Source organism: Prionailurus viverrinus, chromosome D3 (assembly GCF_022837055.1).
Source record: "Prionailurus viverrinus isolate Anna chromosome D3, UM_Priviv_1.0, whole genome shotgun sequence".
NCBI classification, from domain to species: domain Eukaryota; kingdom Metazoa; phylum Chordata; class Mammalia; order Carnivora; family Felidae; genus Prionailurus; species Prionailurus viverrinus.
In genome coordinates, this window is record NC_062572.1 from 88,074,991 (window position 1) to 88,095,294 (window position 20,304).

Below are 20,304 nucleotides of genomic sequence, written 5' to 3' on the forward strand. Positions count from 1 at the left end.
TACAAAATAAAGTTCTATTTGTGTATTCAAGCAACAAATAATCCAAAAACTAAGTTAAAAAAATGATTACAATAACAATAAACAGAACAAAATGCTTAGGAATAAATTTAAAACGAATATAAGACATCCACATGGAAAATTACAAAGTATCATTGAAAAGCATTTTAAAAGACCTGAATAAATAGATGGGGCACCTGGGTGGCTGGGTTGGTTGAGCATCCAACTCTTGATTTCGATTCAGGTCATGATCTCACAGTTTGTGAGTTCAAGCCCCACATCAGGCTCTGTGCTGACAGTGCAGAGCCTGCTTGGGATTGTCCCCCCACCCCACCCCCACCCCCGCCTCTCCTTTGCTCCTGCACTCTCTCTCAAAATAAATAAATAAACTTTTAAAAAGTAAATAAATAAAAAATAAAAGACCTAAATAAATAGAAAGACATCCTGTGTCAATGATTGGAAGATTTTATATTGTTAAAATGGCAATACTCCCCCAAACTGAACTACAGGTTTAAAGCAATTTCTGTCAAATATGCAGCCACCATTCTCGTAGAAAGTGATATGGTTACCCACATGGAAAGAATATGGACATTATTGGCTTATATTCATATGGGAATTAAGGGAAACAGACTAGCCAGAACAAAATTGAAGGACTTCTGCTTCCCAACTTCAAAACTTACTACAAAGCTCAGTACAATTGACAGCCCAGAAATAATCACTCACATTTTGGTCAATTGACTATCCATCAATGTGCCAAAATAATTCGATGAAGAAAGACTAGTTTTTTTTTCCACAAATGGGACAACTGGATATCCACATGAAAAAGAATGAATTTAGATCCATACCTCATACTGTCTACAAAATGAACTCTAAGTGGATCAAGGTCCTAAATACAAGCCCTGAAACGATAAAATTATCCAGAAAAACAAAAAAAACAAAAAAAAAACAAAAAAAAACATAGGCATACATCTTCATGGTGTGATTTAGGTAATGGTTTCTTAGACGTGACAGCAAAAACACGAGCAAAAATTTAGGACATGAAAAGATCGTGAACATCATTAGTTGTCAAGGAAACGCAAATCAAAACAAAAACAAAAACAAAAACAAAATGAGATACCCCATCACACTCTCTAGGATGGCTAAAATCAAAAAGAGGAGAAATGGCACTGTTGGCAAAGAAATGGAGAAATTGGAAGCCTCACATGCCGCTGTTGAGAATCTAAAATGATGCGGCCACTGTGGAAAACAGTCTGGCAGTCCCTCAAAAAGTTAAACATAGAATTAACATACCACCCAGCAATCCTCCTCCTAGATATATACCCAAAAGAACTGAAAACAAGTATTCAAGCAAATACTTGCACACGAGTGTTCATAACAGACCTATTTGCAATAGCCAAGGTGGAAATAACTCAAATGTCCTACTATGGAGGAAACAGGTACGCAAAAATACAATTGGATAGTATTTAGCCATAAGACGAAATGAAGTAGTTATACACGCTGCAACATGGATGACCTTTGAAAACATTGTATCAGGTGAAAGAACCACGTCACAAAAGGTCACCTATGATATGATTCCATTTATCTGGGTATGAGTTTGCTCAGGCTGCCATAACAAAACACCACAAGCTGGGTGGCTTGGACAACGAGCTGTATTTCCTCACAGTTCTGGATGAACTGGGAGGAAATAAATAAATCCTGAACTCTGACGAAATAAATAAAGGAGTTCAAGGTCAAGACACCAGAAAATTTAGTTTCTGGTGAGACCTCTCATTCTGGCTTGGAGATGGCTGCCCTCTAGCTGTGTCCCCTCACAGATTTTCCTCTTTATATGTGCCTGGGGGGAGAGCCTCTCCAGTGACTCTTACTCTTCTTATAAGGACAGCAGTCCTAAGGGATTAGGGTTCCACCTTATGACCTCATTTAACCTTAATTACTTCCTTAAAGGTATTCTCTCCAAATATAGTCATATTGAGAGAGCTTCAGTATGTGGATTTGGCTGGGAAACAATTCATCCCCTCTGAGAATGGTGGGAGGGGGGAATGGGCAGTGACCGATAAATGGGTACAAAGTCCTCTTTTGGGGATGATGACAATGTTTTGGACCCAGATAAGGGTGATGGCTGCATAATATTGTGAACATTCTCAATGCTACTGAACTGTATAGTTTAATCAAAATGTTAATTTTATGTTATGTGAATTTCCCCTCAATTAAAAAAATTAATTGAGGGGCGACTGGGTGGTTCAGTCAGTTGGGCGTCCAACTTCAGCTCAGGTCATGATCTCACAGTCCATGAGTTACAGCACCACAACGGGCTCTGTGCTGACAGCTCAGAGCCTGTAGTCTACTTCAGATTCTGTGTCTCCCTCTCTCTCTCTCTGGCTCTTCCCTTCTCACGCTCTGTCCTTATCTCTCTCAAAAATAAATACACATTAAAAAATTTTTCTAAATTAATTGAAATTTTATGAAAAAGTCAGCAAATAACAAGTTTTGGCGAGGATGTGGAGAAACCAGAACCCCTATATACTGCTGTAGAAATGTATAATGCTGCAGCAACCTTGGAAAATAGTCAACAGCTCCTCAAAAAGGTAAACAGCAATTCTACTTCTAGGTACTTGCCCCCAACATGAAAGCACGTACTCACAAAAACTTGTACATGAATGTTCATAACAGCCTTATTCACAAGAGCTGAAAGATAGAAGCAACCAAAATGTCTGTAATTCATGAGTGGCTAAAACATGGGTAGATGGAATGGATAAATCATATCCGTAAAATGAAACATTATATAGCTAAAAAAAAAAAAAAAGGTGGGGGGAATGAAATACTGATACACCCGATCACATGGATGAAACTTGGAAACATTATGCCCAGTGAAAGAAGACAGCACAAAAGACCACATATTATATGATCTCACTTACGTGAAATATCCTGAGAAGGCACATCTACAGAAGCAAAATGATGTAGTGTTTACTTAGATTCAGTAGTCGTTGGGGGAAAAGAGTAGCCATAGCTAAGGGGTGGGGGTTTCTTTTGGAGATGATGAAAATGAAAATGTTCTAAAATTACCTGTGGTGACAGTTCCACGTAACTGTGAATAAATAAAAACCATTGAAATGTACACCTTAAAATGCTGAATTACATGGCATGTGAATTATGTTTCAATAAGGTGTTATAAAAATAAAAGCAATAAGAAGACATTAAGTTGAAAACAAAAATTTATTTTATAAAGAACTTAATTTGTAAAGACATCAACATAGTTTGGTAAGGAGAATTAGAAGAGTGTCCTTTTCTGAGAATTTATGAAAGCAGCATCTTCTATGTATCTGGTGACATTTAGATGTAGCCTTCTAAAGTGATCGATTAGGGCACCTGGGTGGTTCAGTTGGTTGAGCGTCTGACTTCGGCTCAGGTCATGATCTCGCGGTCCGCGAGTTCGAGCCCCGCGTCGGGCTCTGGACTGATGGCTCAGAGCCTGGAGCCTGCTTCCGATTCTGTGTCTCCCTCTTTCTCTGCACCTCCCCTGCTCATGCTCTGTCTCTCTCAAAAATAAACATTAAAAAAAAAATTAAAGTGTTCGATTAGATGAATGGCCCTCATGTGAACCTTTGAGTTTCATTCCCAGATATCTACATTATTCAGCAAGACATTTCTGTCCCCATTTCCCTAGTACCTTCCATTTAAATGTTCACTGTCACTTAACCCCTCAGAAACACTCCCTTCGGTAAAGTGAGGTAAGTAGATACTTTCATTTCCACACCGTGAGATTCGATTAGCTAACGATGGAGAAGTTCTTGGATGAAGAGTCCAGTGCAAGTTCAAAGTAATATTGTTATTATGTTTAGGTATCTTTTCAATATGCAAAGTCATATAACCTCATTATTATGGTCAGATACATGATTCCTGGCAAGTGTAACTTCCAGGGAAAAGAAATAAAAGCCAACTCTTTACAGATCTAGCACAAACACACATTTTCCTGTGATCTTCAGGCGGTGCCCACCTTTGCAACCTCTCTCTCAACTCAACTTTAATGATAATGGCCTCCATTTGTGCCCCTGCTGAATGTAATCTATTTAATTGAAGTTCCGAAAATGACCCTGACTTTCAGCCCTGCCTTGGCTGGTGAGACAGCCATGTTGAATGGATCTCGGATCTGTAAATAAAATACTGATTCTAGTCACTTCTACAGAGTGCATTTTGATAGTGTGGATTTTTTTTTTTTCAGTGCTGACTCAATTTTAAAGTTAAGTATCTCTAAGGGAAAGTGGGATATCAGTTAAGGCAAAAAGGCAGTCTAGGGCTAACACTGGTAATTTCTTTAAAAAATACTTTGAGCCCTCTCTTAATTTGTGAAGGTAACCTTGCACAGCAATCAGATAGATTAAACACCGTGTCATGTTGACTCTGAAATGAAGACAAAAGTCTTGGAATTCTAAAGAATGTCTTCTCACATAGCAGGTCTCTACAATGAATACACTTTTTACTGACAGTATTTTAGGACACTTCAGAAGGTCTAGGGAAGACTGGGTCTCACAGGGACCTTTGGCTGACCACTTGAAGACCTCTCCATATGTGCTTTTCCACAGGAGTCGTGCCCATGTTGTCTGCTTAGTAAATATTCTGATTAAAAAATGAATGAACAGATGACACTTAAGATCATTGTACTGGTAGTTTCTGACCATAATTTGTTAATCCTAAGTGTTTCCCCCTCTGCAAATTCAAATCCTTTGTCTTTTGTTCTGATGTGTACCTAGTTAGCAGAATAATAGTTCCCCCAAAGATGCCCGCATCCTGCTCCCTGGAACCTATGAGTATCTTACCTTACATGGCAAAGGAGAGGGGCCCCTGGGTGGCACAGTCGGTTAAGCGTCTGACTTCAGCCAGGTCACGATCTTGCGGTCTGGGAGTTCGAGCCCCGCGTCAGGCTCTGGGCTGATGGCTCAGAGCCTGGAGCCTGTTTCTGATTCTGTGTCTCCCTCTCTCTCTGCCCCTCCCCCGTTCATGCTCTGTCTCTCTCTGTCCCAAAAATAAATTAAAAAGTTGAAAAAAAAATTTACATGGCAAAGGAGAATTAAAGTTGCAGGTGGAATTAAGGTTGTTAATCAGATCAGTTTAACATAGAGAAATTATCCTAGATTTTCTTAGTGGGCCCAGTGTAACTATAAGGGGTGCTTGGGTGGCTCAGTTGATTGAGTCTCTGACTTCGGCTCAGATCATGATCTTGTAGTTTGTGAGTTCGAGCCCCTCATTGGGTTTACTGCTGTCAGCGCAGAGCCCGCTTTGGATCCTCTGTCCCCCTCTCTCTCTGCCCCTCCCTGGTTCACGCTGTCTCTCTCAAAAATAAACATTAAATAAATAAATAATAAACAAATAAATGGCTTTAAAGGTGGGGGGAGGGACAAAAAAGGAGGTCACAGGCAGCATGAGATTCATTTGCTATCACTGGCTATGACGATGACCAGGGAATGCTGTTAGCTCCAAAAGCTGGAAAAGGCAAGAAAGGGATTTTCCTCTAGAGTCTGCAGAGAGGGCATAACCCTGCAGACACCTTGAGTTTAGCCAGGGATAGCCTTGTCACACTTTGGATCTGGAAAAACTGTAAAATAACAATTTTTTGTCGTTCTAAGCCAGGGAGTTTGTGGTCATCTGATACAGCAGCATACAGAAAATGGATACAGTTGCCTCCTTCTTGTTGACTCACTAGAGTTCCTTGCATAGTGTAGATATTGACCTGTGGTCTACTTTTCCATCTTAAACAAGTCTTCTTACCTTCTCATCTGTCACTTTTTCTGTGCTGTCCTTCATTCAACAAAAATCCTTAATTTTTGTGGAGTCGAATCTCTCTCATTTTTTTTTTTCTCTCATGCATCGTACTCTTTGGTATTTTGTTTAAAACCTTTTCTCTCCCTCAAGTTCCAAAGACATTTTCCTTTCTTTCCTTTGTTAGTGTTACGGCTTAAACTTTCCAATTTAGGTTTCCAGTTCACGGAGAAGCTGGTCGTTCATGCGGGGTGAAGTAGGTCTCTGTTGGTTAGGATGCTGTAATAGGGTCCAAACTTGCTGTGGCTTAAGAAAGACAGAAATTTCTTTGGCTCTGACTAAAGGTCAAGGTATCGACAGGCAATCCAGACGTGCAGGACCTCAACCCGTGCCTTCCATGTTGGAATCCGGGCAGCTATTCTAACACATGTGTCATCTTAAGGGACAGGGGATGTTTTCATTCCCTCCTGCTTTCTGATAAATGCATCCAAAGACAGAAACTTATATTCTGTTCTGCTTTACATTTGTCTCCACATTTTGGGCTTTACATGTTTTAAGTGTCATTTATGTCTGCGTATCTTATAACTTGCTGGGGGTGGGGGGGGGGTTCTATTAACACTCGGCAGATTTAGCAGTTTTTCCTGTTTTTCATTGCATCGCCTGTCATAGAACAATCTTCTGTGACATTTTTGTCTTTGGGTCTCAATGTTGTGTCATGGTGTAATGTTTCGGAAGATATTTATTTATTAACGTTCCAAATGTCAATTAACATGCACCACCATGAAACGTATCAATGGAAATAAGTAAGTTAACCCAATAGATACATAGAATCTGCAAAGTGTGGCTGCACTGGTAGGTACATAGGTGATGAGACTTATTTTGTAATTGGCGATGGGCAAGTTTCTTTTGATGCTTATTTTTAAGACTCATTCCAATTTCAAGAACATGAATGCAGTAATATTAACAATAGTAATAAATAACAGAAAGCTAAGCAATTGTTCCACTTTTTCTACTAAAACCTACCACCAAATTATGTTCTTCAGCACTACAGACTAAGCAAATATTTGAGAGAAGAAGAAAGGGGGGGAAGCACAGAAATATACATACATATATATATATATATATATATATAGGAACCCTTATGCCCGTTGGTATGAATATAAAACGGTAGAGAAAATGTATGGCCTTTCCTCAAAAAATTAAACATTGAATTACCATTTGATCCAGCAACTCTGCTTCTGGGCACATACCCCAGATAAAAAGCTGGAGCCCAAATAGACATTTGTACACACTTGTCCCTTGCAGCGTTGTTCAAAACCCAACATGCAGAAGCAACCCAAGTGTCCATCAACAGATAGATGAATTAGATAAAATGTGGCTGATGGATGCAATGAAATATTATTTATCCTTGATAAGGGAATGAAGTTCTACACGCCACACCATGGCTGAAACCTGAGGACAGTATAAGGAAACTAAAACAGACACAAGGACCAACACTCTATGATTCCACTTACGTGAGCCCCCTGGAACAGTCAGATTTACAAAGACAGAAAGTAGAATGGTGGTAGGCAGGGGCGGGGGCAAGAGGACATTACCGTCGAATGGGTCCAGAGTTCCAATTGAGGAAGATGAAAACATTGTGGAGCTGGGTAGTGACGACGCCTGCACGACAATGTAAATGTGCTATGTCACTGTGAGCTGTACATTTAAAAATGGGTAAGATGGTAAGCTTTAAAGGGCGCCTGGATGGCTCAGTTGGTTAAGCATCTAACTTGATTTCCACTCAAGTCATGATCTCACAGTTCGTGGGATTGAGCCCCACGTCAGCTCTGCATAGAGCATGGAGTCTGTTTGGGATTCTCTCTCTCTCTCTCTCTCTCTCTGCCCCTTACCTTTTAAAATAATAAACATATTTTTAAAAATGGTCAACTTTAATGTATATTTTACCACCATTTTAAAAATAAAATTTTAAAAAGACAGATAAATTTGAAAAGTGAGAAGAAATGGCTGATGATAGGGTCCTGTAGTGTCTCATCACAGTTTCGTGATTTCGTCCAAAGGTGATCTTCTACAGTTAGCAAATAAAACAAACAGGTGACAACATCACACAGAAATGAGGCATGAGGGACCTATCAGTGCAGGGGACATCCAAGTCATGTCAGGAACCTGGTTGGGGAGGTTGGAATCACAGAATGTAAGACTTCAAAGTGAACTTAGAGGGGGCGCCTGGGTGGCTCAGTCAGTTAAGCATCTGACTTCAGCTCAGTTTATGATCTCACGGCTTGTGAGTCTGATCCCCACATTGAGCTCTGTGCTGACAGAGCAGGCTCAGAGACTGGAGCCTGCTTCGAATTCTGGATCTCCTTCTCTCTTTGCCCATCCCCCACTTGCTCTTGGTCTCTCTCTCTTTCTCTCTCAACAATAAATTAAAAAAATTTTTTTAATTCAAAATGAATTTAGAGACAATGTTCATGGTTTAGTTTGTTTGCTTGTTTATTTCTTATTTTAACCCAGTAGCTGTGGGCCTACAGACTGTGAGTCAATCCTAATTTGTTTATAATTTTATATATCTATTTTTGTTTTAGTTTTTTGAGAAAGAGAGAGAGAGAGGGCGCAGATGAGCGAGGGGCACAGAGAGAGAGAGAGAGAGAGAGAGAGAGAGAATCCCACTAGGGACAGGGTGGGGGAGAGACAGAGAGAGAAGCAGGGCTCACCCAAAATGTGTCTCATGTTCACCTGAAGAGGGGCTCGAGCTCACCTGATGGGGGTCTCAAACTCACAAACCATGAGATCATGACCTGAGCCAAAGTCAAATGCTTAACAACTGAGCCTCTCAGAGTCCTATATATAGTTTTTAATTTGCACACGTGCACCATTGTGGGGAGACAGTCTGTGGCTTTCATCAGATTCACAAAGCAATCTCTCAACCTGCAGAAACTGAAGAAATAGGTCCAGTCCAAGCTCCCCTTTCTTGGATGAGGAAGCTGAGACTTGAAGAAAGATGGCTTCAAGCCCAAGGTCACAGAGTTAGTTACAGTAGAATCTGCTTCTCCTTTTCACAGAGGTATTTTGCGTTTCAGGTGACTTCCCCTTGAGGGTGTTTCCATTTTTAAGAGAGCGCTTCTTGGAACTAGCTGTCCTCAGAACAAAGGGATGGCTTGTAGCGCCCTTGGCTTTGCCGGTCCTGCCTTTACTGATTCCAGTGGGAGTCTTTTACCAAGGGAGGGACAAGGGCGACCAGAATAGAAGCAGAGGAAGGGTACAGTATCTTCTGACAGCCATGGAGGGCGGGGGGGCAGGTGCAGGCTGTAACTTTTTGGATGTCCTTGGGCTTAAATGACGCCCCTGAGATGGTGACAGGAAGTAGAACCATTGTACTCATATCACAGAAGGATCTAGCTGCAGGGCGGGGCACAGCAAGGTCCAGTGTCCCCGGGGAGGCTGGAGAGTCATTCGAAGCAGGACCTTCCCAGAACAAAAGGAGAAGGAAGAAATTTGGGCTTAGCACAATGACTACAGAGAGCAAACAGGCAGTCTGATAAAGCATCAAGCCGGCCAAAGAAATCTAAGCCCTCTTCTTGGCGGAAACTAGCTGTGTTTTAGTAATAAGATCCTTCCTCAGAAAAGCAGGTGATTTGTAGACAACTGGTGTTCATGAGCACACATCAGTGGGTTTGGCTGAAAACCTCACAATGCCAGAGAATAGAAGAGTTAAATCAAATAATGAAGGTGCCATGGTGGTTCAGTAAACGGAGGCAAACTGCCCGGAAACCGTGCGCCCTTGTAGTAAGTCTCAGAAATGTTGTGCCAGGTGGACGCAATGCTCAAAAGAAGTGTTAGTTAAATTAGTAGATTAGAATTATCAGCTAATTAAACTGTGGGGCATAGTCTTCCCAGCATGAAGCAGTAGTCAGGCAGAACCTATTCCAATTAGCCAGGGGAAACAGGACTCCTGGGAGGAGGAGGGGAGCAGCTCAAAAGGTGCTCCCGGATCCTCAGACTCTCTGCAGTACCTGCTCAGGAGATCCATTTAGTGATGGGGAGAGACGTGCTTTACGAATGTGGAGGATTCCAGCAATAACTCATTTTTCTATACATGAAGATAAAGCGGTCTCTTTCAGGGGCACCTGAGTGGCTCAGTTGGTTGAGCTTCTGACTTCAGCTTAGGTCAGGATCTCATGGTTCACGAGTTCGAGCCCCACATCGGGCTCTCTTCTGTCAGCATGGAGCTCACCTTGGATCTTCTGTCCTCCTTTCTCTCTGCCCCTCCCCTGCTCTATCTCTCAAAGATAAATAAACATTAAAAAAATTTTTTTTTAATCTGCCTCTTTCAGACAATGTGGACAGCAAATATAAGAGACACTGGTTTGTTTTTTCTTGTATCCATGAAATGAACTCTCAGAAAGTTTGAGGCATAAGAATCAGAGTGTTCATGGGGCACCTGGGTGGCTCAGTCGGTGTCCAACTTCAGCTCAGGTCATGATCTCACGATTCATGGGTTCGAGCCCTGCATCGGGCTCTGTGCTGACAGCTCACAGCCTGGAGCCTGCTTCAGATTCTGTGTCTCCCTCTCTCTCTGCCCTTCCCCTCTCGAGCTCTGTCTCATGCTCTCTCTCAAAAAATAAATAAACATTAAAAAGAAAAGAATTAGAGTGTTCTGACAATGGCCTGTATGCTGGGCCAGAATTTGAATTATTTACACAATAAAAAATAAAAATTGTTTTCCTGTAATGTCAAATGTACAGCTTTCTGCTATTATAATTTTTAATCATATACTGACTCTTGTGCAAGGATTATCTACAATAATGTATAGCATCAATACATGTGAATGGGGAATTAAAAAGAAATTAAAAATCTATATGGCGAAAAAAGATCTGGTCAGTAGAATAATGAATGTTACATGAGCTGCTTAGCATGAGAAACTGTAAAAAGTCTTATGTGATCACCTGGCGTCAATTTGACAACAACTATAACAATTTTATTTTTAGCATTGTAAGAATAAACATACAATAAACTCTCAAAGAAGATGTATCGTAAATAATCCAGTCTGGCTATTTTAACCACCCAAATAATTCAAGGTTATTGGATTTTTTAATTACATATTCAGGGGGGGCACCTGGATGGCTCAGTTGTTTGAGTGTCTAACTCTTGATTTTGGCTCCGGGTCCTGGGATCAAGCCCCGCACTAGGTTCTGCACTGAGTGTGAAGCTTACTTGAGATTCTCAATCTCTCTCTCTCTCTTTTCCTTCGCCCCTCTCCCTTGCTTGTACTCACTCTCTCTAAAATTTTTTAATTAAAAAATAAAATTATATCGGGGCGCCTGGGTGGCGCAGTCGGTTAAGCGTCCGACTTCAGCCAGGTCACGATCTCGCGGTCCGTGAGTTCGAGCCCCGCGTCAGGCTCTGGGCTGATGGCTCAGAGCCTGGAGCCTGTTTCCGATTCTGTGTCTCCCTCTCTCTCTGCCCCTCCCCCGTTCATGCTCTGTCTCTCTCTGTCCCAAAAATAAATAAACATTGAAAAAAAAAATTTTTTTAAAAATAAAATAAAATTATATATTTAGAGTTTTCACAATAGAAGTAATCATTGTCATTAAAGACGTGTTTGAAATTACAAAGAGGTGGAAAAAGAAAAATTACATTTTACTTTAGGACTTCTGTGTACAGGTTTATTTGCTTATTTTGGGTACATAGTCACAGTACATTTATAATACATATGATTTGGTGTTCTTATCTTGTTTCTTAAATGGAAATCATCTTCCAATGATTATTAGATCCTACTTCCAACAATAGCGTCTGTTATTATACATACCGTACTTCCTAAATTGCATTTTAATAGTTGCACAACATTCCGCTAATTGTTTATTATTTACAATAGCACCAAAAAGTGCTTAGGAATCAACTTCACAAAATAAATGCAACACTTGTACACTGAAAATTACAAAACACGATTGGAAAAATCTTTTTTTAAGGCCTAAATAAATGGAAAGACATCCTGTGTCACAGATTGGAAAACTCAATATCCGTAAGATGACAATACTCCCAAATTGATCTATACACGCAAAGCAATCCCTCACAAAATTCCACCTGCCCTTTCCATGGAAATGAACAAGGTTCATCCTAAAGTTCACTGAAGAGAGGCTCACAGACACAATGAAGATGCTAAGTCAGTGGTTTATTAATTTATTCAAAACACACAGTGAGACACTGTGTGGGGGGAGATAGAATAGTGCAATATAGCATAGAGAACAAGCACGGTAAAAGATGACCCTCCCTGAATCTTGGGATTCTCATCTCTCTCTCTCTCTCTCCCTCCCTTCCTCTCTCCAGCCCCTCTCTTCCAGTCACAAGGACCAGAGTTGAGGTTAAGCAGGAAGTGCCTGGGGTGGGTTACAGGCACTGCCTCCATTAGAACCCAGGGGCAAGTACTTAGGGCCTCAGCTGTGAATCGCCAGCGGGCCTGCTGAACAACCATGGTTTTGTCTGTGTTGCTTAACCCAAGCACAATGGGGCCAGGATGGGTCCAAATGAGTAGCCAATTTAGGGACTATTAGCTGTCAACCTAGAAGTGACATGATCTGTACCTCATGACTTGGCCCATCTCATATTTTTCTTCTGTAAACACTTTTGCTCGTTTCATCCTATTTATCATATGTGTAATATGTCTTGAAAGTTGCTTGTGTATTATCCACATTTAACATAGCTTATGAATTCTGCTCATGTTTTTCAAGCGACTTCTTTGCTCATTTTCTATCTTTGGCACATCTCATGAGTTTTACCTATAACGGGTATGCTATTAGCTTATGTGTGCTTATGTACACTTAACACATATGAGTTTCATCCATCCCATCTGTGATGGTTAATTTTATGTGTCAGCTTAACTGGGTTAAAGGACGCCCTGATAGCTGGGAAAACATTACATCTGGTTGTGTCTTCAAGGCTGTGTTTGGAAAACATTAGCATTGGAATCAGTAGACTCAGCAAAACAGATCCACCGTTAACCAATGAGGTGGCGTCGTCCAATTCCTTGAGGGCCAGAATAGAAATTGATTAGCATAGAAAAGGTAGAGGAAGAGTGAATTTACTCACTGTGCTCCTCTGGGATATACCCATCTTTTCCTCCGACATCAACATCTGTGCCTCTGGTTGTCGGGCTTTCAGACTCAGACTGGGACTTACACTCAGACCTTCGAGTTCGGGCTGAATTTTATCAGTGGCTTCCCTGGTCTCCAGTTTACAGATGGCAGTTGGTAAGACTTCTTGGCCTCCAAACCACATGAACCAATTCCTACCTGCTCTGTTTCTGCAGAAAACCCTAACTGATATACTTTCTGTCTCTCTTGTCTTCTGTCAGAATCAAATAGTCATAAATAATATAGCAAACTCACATTTTTAAAATAATTTTTTATTCGTTTATTTATTTTAGAGAGACAGAGAAGCACGAGTGGGGGAGGGGCAGAGAGAGAGGGAGAGAGAGAGAGAGAGAGAGAGAGAAAATCCCAAGGAAGCCCCTTGCTGCCCGCAAAGAGCCCGATGTGGGGCTTGAACTCACGTCCCACGAGATCCTGACTTGAGCCAAACCAAGAGTCGGACACTTAACTGACTGAGCCACCCAGGTACCCCAGCAAACTCACATTATAAGGATAGAGACAAACTACTGGATTTAGTCCATTTTCAGGGTACTTTCATATTATATATTTCATTACATATTACATCTTCATAAAATATTATAAACTTTAGCCATTTGACCTTCCAAGCCAACGTGACCCTTTGTAAAGTACTAGCCCTATTGGTTGACAGTTACAGTCAAGTTGTTTTCATCCTTGGCCTCCTAATACAACTGTATCCATCGAGAGACAGAAATCACAAGAGTTATTTTTACATAGACAATTTAACATAAAGGATCAATCACTAGATATAAAAAATCGTTGACTATGTTTTGAAGATCTGAAAAGCTAAAACAGGGAACACTAAACCACCATGGAGATAACAAAACTTCACGAAGCAAGTGTCCCGAGGTGGTACTTTGATTCTGGTTCTTCAAAGGTTAGAAAAATTGCAAACTGGATTCACTTCCTGCCCTAGGAATCAGCCGCTGTTGTTGGAGTGAAAAAATATCGCTGGGGGTTTGCTCACAGCTCAGGGGCAGACAAGAAGCCCCAGGAAGGAAAAGCCCTCGTCCCTACCCCTGCAGCCTTCCTCTGGCCGTCCTTATGGGCAGAACCCACAGGGAATCAATTGACAGAGCAGATACGTGGTTTGCAGAAACCCAACCTCCCAACACATAGCCTGGTAGAGAGGCTGGTGTGGAGTTGAAGGCCAAAGACTTAGTGATGGCACAACAACCCCGTCCAATGTAGTTAGATAATTTGTTATGTGTCGTTATTACTGAAGAATAGCAATTCCTCACTGGCATCAGAGCTACGTATGGACTGAAGGCACGGGGCCAATTTTTATTTCTATGGGTTTTAAACTGGTATTCTATTGCAGGGAAAGTCTAAGAGTCGATCCCAAAAGGAGTAACATATATTTCCTCTTTGAGTGGGGGAAACTATCCTGAATTATCAGTTAACGGTCAATACTTTATCCTCCTGAATGTTTTATTTTTAACCCACGTTTCTTTCAGACTTTCAAAAAGGCTTATTCACAGTTTTTTGCTAGGATATAATGATAAGATACTTCTGAGTGTTAAACCTCTAGTAAGTGTCCCCATTTTCTACAAATTTATAAAGGGTCATTTTCAATTGCCATATGAATTTTTATCTCTATCCCATTGGGTATAAATATAGCTATAAAACTCTTTCTACTGAAATACTTAATGATTCAAAATAAGCTCCATTCACCTAGAGATATTACGCTAAGTGAATTAGGTCATAGAAAGACAAATACCATACGATTTCACTTATATGTGGAATCTAAAAAACAAAACAAATGAACAAGCAAAACAAGACAGAAACAGATTCATACATACAGAGAACAAACTGGTGGTTGCCAGAGGGTGGGGGGGTGGGTAATGGGTGAAATAGCTGAAAAGAATTAAGAGGTACAAACTTCCACTTATAAAGAATTCATGGGGATGAAAAGTACAGCATAGAGAATATAGTCAATAATATTATAACTTCGTACGGTAACAGATGGTGTGATATGATTCATAGGAAATATATATTTAGTCAAATGACCAAAATAGGTTTCTCAGATACAGTTGATCTTCATTCACAGTTACTGAAAATGCCCCAGAGCCATAGAGGTGAAATGGGGATCTTATTATTAAGGAAGGTAACTTTTGGATTGTACCCAAGCGTGGAGGTTAGTTGCCAGGAGGACCAACTCTGGGATTAGAGTGTTAGAACTTCTAGTCCCTTCCCCTGACCTCTGATGAGGGGAAAGTGCTGGAGACTGAATCAGCCAATAACCAATAACAATCGTGGTTATGCAATAAAGGCTCCATAAAAAAGCCAAGAGGACTGGGCTTGGAGAGCATCCGGGTTGGCGACCACGTGGAGATACGGGGAGAGTGGTGTACCCGGAGAGAGCATGGAAACCCCACACCCGTTCCTGTGCCTGACCCGTGTATCTCTTCATCTGACTGTTGATTCATGTCTTTAATACACTGGTAAACACAATGTTCCCCTGAGTTCTGTGAGCTGCTCTAGTAAATTACAAGAACCTAAGGAGGAGGTTGTTGGAGCCTTGAATCTATAGCTGGCTGGTCAGAAGCACAGGTAACAGCCTGGGGTCTGTGGCTGGCATCCAGATGGGGGGGCTGCAGGGGGGGGAGTCTTGTACAACTGAACCCCAAACCTGTGGAATCTTATGCCATCTCCAAGTGGATAGTGTCAGAATTGAGTTGAATCGAGTTGAATTCTTGGACACACTGCTGGTGTCCAAGAATTGCTTGGTGTTGGGGATGGGGGTGGGTGGGGAACACATGCACAACATTGGACTTGAGTCCAGGAACCCTCTTTTAGGGTGGTAACTAGATTTATTGCAGTGATCACTTTGTAATGTATGTACATGTCAAATCACTAAGTTGTAACCTGAAAGGAATATAATATCGCATGTCAACTACACTTCAAAAAAAAATTGGAAGAATTTTATTAATTTTTGAAATTTTTAATGTTTATTTTTTAGAGAGAGAGTGTGTGTGTGTGAGTGGGGGGAAGTGCAGAAAGAGAAGGAGACACAGCATCTGAAACAGGCTCCAGACTCTGAGCTGTCAGCAAAGAAAGAGCCTGACTCGGGGCTCGAACCCATGGACCACAAGATCATAACCTGAGCCAAAGTCGAACGCTTAACCAACTGAGCCACCCAGGGGCCTTGAAAGAACTTTCTTTAAAAAAAGCAAAAATGAGCTCCATTCAGGGTACAGTATTTTTTTTATCTTAATTAATTAATTTATTTTGAGGGAGATAGAGTGCTAGTGGAGGAGGCGCAGAGAGAGAGGGAGAGAGAATCTGAAGCAGGCTGCACCCTGTCAGTACAGAGCCTGATGCGGGGCTTGAACTCACAAACTGTGAAAACATGACCTGAGCTGAAATCAAGAGTTGGACCTGACTCGGGGCGCCTGGGTGGCTCAGTCAGTTGGGCGACCAACTTTGGCTCAGGTCATGATCTCACAGTCTGTGAGTTCAAGCCCCTCATTGGGCTCTGTGCTGACAGCTCGGAGCCTGGAGCCTGCTTCCGATTCTGTGTCTCCCTCTCTCTCTGACCCTCCCCCGTTCATGCTCTGTCTCTCTATGTCTCAAAAATAAATAAACGTCAAATAAAAAAAAATTAAAAAAAAAAAAAGAGTTGGACCTGACTGACTGAAGCCACCCAGTTGCCCCTGAAGGCTTATTATGAAACTGGCTATGTGTCGTTATTTCTGAAGAACAAAACTCAGTTTAACTATCAAGGGAATTATGCCAATATCATTAACCCCAGACTTACATTTGCAGTAGTTTTTGAATATCAGTAGAAATTCAAGACTATATTGAAGTTTTAATAATTAATCAGAAATACGCAATGTTAATATATTCTATATGACTTATTATACACTGCACAGACATAGATAAGCATACATCACACTATGTAAATGAGACCATAGAGTTGGGGAAAAACCCAGGACTCATTGAGGTAACACCTTCCCTGTTTTAATTTTAAGCAGGTTTACATCATCTTATTACTGAATTCAGAGTAAAACTAAACATTAGGATTGGTCACAAAGAACTATTAACTGCACACTCTACTTAACTATAAAATGTTTTCAAAGTAATATTACTAATACTGATGTTTCCCTTTAATTTTGTATATCTGTTATCTAAAATAATAATTTAAAAGCCCCTGCGGCCACTGGGTGGCTCAGTCGATTAAGCGGCCGACTTTGGCTCAGGTCATGATCTTACAGTTTGTGAGTTCGAGCCCCGCATTGGGCTCTGTGCTGACAGCTCGGAGCCTGGAGCCTGCTTCCGATTCTGTGTCTCCCTCTCTCTCTGCCCCTCCCCTGTTCATGCTCTGTCTCTCTCTGTCTCAAAAATAAATAAATAAAAAAAGAAGGTTCTTCTTAAAAAAATAAAATAAAATAAAATAAAAGCCCCTGCGGTCATAGAAGAATACGCAAGAATTGCTCACCATGGCAAAAGGGACTGTGTTCGTGAAGAATGTAGTTTTAATAGTGACAAAAGTAGTTTCATTTATCAAAATATTTTTTGAAAGACACATATCCAGATTTTAACCATTTGGTATTATATATTGTCCCATTCCTTCAAAACATTTTTTTTTCAAGAAATACAAAAACTAGTTACCGCCCCTGCCCCAATGAAATTTAAATTCAGTAAGTCTGGAATTTTATTTCTGTCTGTTCATGTGCATTAATCTTTTTGATGTAATTTTGGAACACAGTGACTGGCCTGAGTTGAGATATAACTATTCACAAATTTTGTCACAATGGTAACATCTGGTTTAGTCCCTGACATCCCACCTTAATGAGCAAGTGTCTATGATATGTTACCTATTTAAATAACATGTTCAACCACTGTTTACAGAATACGCCCAGGGTTACGTAAAAGGTTAAAACACTTTTCCAGCTAAGAAAACTGGAACAAGAATTCCTTGGTCAGGTTGTATCCTGGATCGAGTCCACCAGAACATATTCAACAGATAATCTACTTGATGATATAACTGAGGCACAAAAAGAGAGAAAAGACTTCTCCTTGGTTTGTATCTATTCATTTTAATTAGTTTTTGGTTATTGTGGTTGCTGTAAACTTTCAGGAACTTGTTATTGCTAATTAAGTTTTAGTTTGAAGACATAAACATGTACAGTGATTGTGCCAACAGGTGGGAAGGTTTATTTTGGGTATCTTAAAGATTATTACTTCTTTTACGATCAGAAACACCTTGCAATTTTTAGGTAACTGATTAATATGCAGGTTGCTATACCATAGCAGCACTGTGAGTAGATAAAACACATTCAGTTCAGTAGTGAGGCATTAGGATTTCAAGAAGCTTATGGAATGATTATTAAATTCACAGAAAGACTCTCCATTTTGAAAATGCTTTTTTTTTTTTTTTTTTTAGTAATAATTATGACTTAAAGTGGCCAAATGTGACAGGTCCCTGACTTAATCCTTCAATTAATCTCCACAGTTTTATGGGGAGGTTGTTCACACATGAGGAGAATGAGTTAAAAAGCTAATGGAGGGGCACGTGAGCAACTCAGTCGGTTGAGCATCCAACTCTTGATTTCGGCTCAGGTCATGATCCCAGGATGGTGGGATTGAGCCCTGTGTTGGGCTCCACATTCAGCTTAAGATTCTCTCTCGCGCGCGCGCTGCCCCTCTCCCTGACTTGCTTGTTCTCTCTCTCTAAAATAAAAAAAAATAAAAATAAATTTTAAAAAGCTAATGACATTTGTCTTGGATCACACAACCAATAAATGACAGTGTCATTCTTCCCATAGAAGCACCTAAGAGCTGGTTTTCCTTAGAACAATTATTTTCCCACAGTTTCAAGGGGCCATTACACAAAGCTAAAACTGAAAAAACCTTCAAACTCCAGGAGCAAAAGAACCTCTTGGTTCAAAGCCGGATGTTGAGCCAAACCTGAGACACCAAAATAACTCTTGACTTCATATCTGGCATCTTCAGCAGCAGGAGCTCCATTCATTTGTACCTGTAACCACCTAACGGTGTGCAATCCAGCCATGTGCTAGAGATCTTTCCATCGATGTTCCCTCTGTGCTGTTCAAATTCCAAAGCTAGGGCCACCCGGGTGGCTCAGTCGGTTAAGCATCCAACTTCAGCGCAGGTCATGATCTCACCATTCATGAGTTCAAGCCGGGCATTAAGGTCTATACTGATAGCTCAGAGCTCGGAGCCTGGAGCCTGCTTCAGATACTGTGTCTCCCTCTCTCTCTGTTCCTCCTCTGTTCACTCTCTCTCTCTCTCTCTCAAAAATAAGTAAACATTAAAAAAAAATTTTTTTAATTCTAAAGCTCACATTCCTAGGCCCAATTCCCTCTTCAGCTATCAACCTGATCTCTGCAAAGGTTTCAGTAGGTGCTGGTTACTGTTAGCTCACAAGCTCATTCAGAGAGCCAGAAGGTCTAGATGCCAGAGAAGCTTTTGATACATCTCTGGTGTGAACCACCGTACCTGACACATAGTGGAATGTGTTGAATTGATAAATAAACAAACGAGTAGGTGAATGAAAGTATGTCACAATGACAAGAGAAAAGTTATTTTGGGGGGATTTACTACAAGTTTAGCAAGACAACCAAGGCTAGAGAGAGAAGTCTCTTAGGCACTGTTGCTCTCCAACTCTTTTGGTCATTTGCTCATTTTTTCCTGCTGGAACTCTAAGACAAGGGCACCATGCTCAACTGCCTCTCTTTTCCCCAGCACCCTCCCGACAGATGAACCCTCCAACCAACAAGGGAGTTAGTACAAAAATCAGTCTATCTCTTTTAATCAGTGGTGGGCTGGAAAATTCTGAACAACCGTGGGGGAGGGGGCAGGGAGCAAAAAGCACAAGGGGGCTCCGTGCAGACTGCCGTAGACTCCTGAGACAATGGAAGAGCCTAAAATGGTAAAATGAGAAGACCTTTGTAAGCTACCTGATTCAATGCTTTCTCTATTTTACAGGGAGTACCTGAGATCCAGCAGGAAGCAACTCCTCAGGGTCGCAGAGTTATGGCTGAAATCAGGCCACACACCCCTCATCCTGACGGGTCATTCCAAAACATTGGTCCACGGATACTGCTCATGGGAGTCACCTTTCCACAGCATACTGGAAAAGAAAAGGTGTGCTCACTTATTTAGCACTGCTCTCGCTCATAAATAACATAGTATTAACATAATCTCATAAAATAACAGAATCAATATCTCATAAATAACAACTCATTGTCTTCACGTTGGAGAATGTTCTAATCCCACACCATAAGTAGCATGCTTTTCATTATTCTTCTAGTTAAAGTCAATACCAGGTCTGAGATGAAACGCAATTGCCAAGATGGAAAAGGAATCAAAACATGCCAGTATCTGGTAACACTATCTGTCCTCGATTTTATGTAATCTA

At 40.9% G+C, this 20,304-nt stretch overlaps 1 protein-coding gene across 1 annotated transcript in view; it reads right to left on the reverse strand.

The window, feature by feature from the left end:
• Positions 1-19,900, reverse strand: part of RTTN (rotatin) — a 188,611-nt gene extending 168,711 nt beyond the window's left edge. Inside the window, exon 1 of the mRNA XM_047828310.1 lies at positions 19,879-19,900. The gene's annotated coding sequence lies outside the window, so the exon portion shown is untranslated. The remainder of the gene's footprint in view (positions 1-19,878) is intronic.
• Between the last annotated feature and the right edge of the window lie 404 nt (positions 19,901-20,304).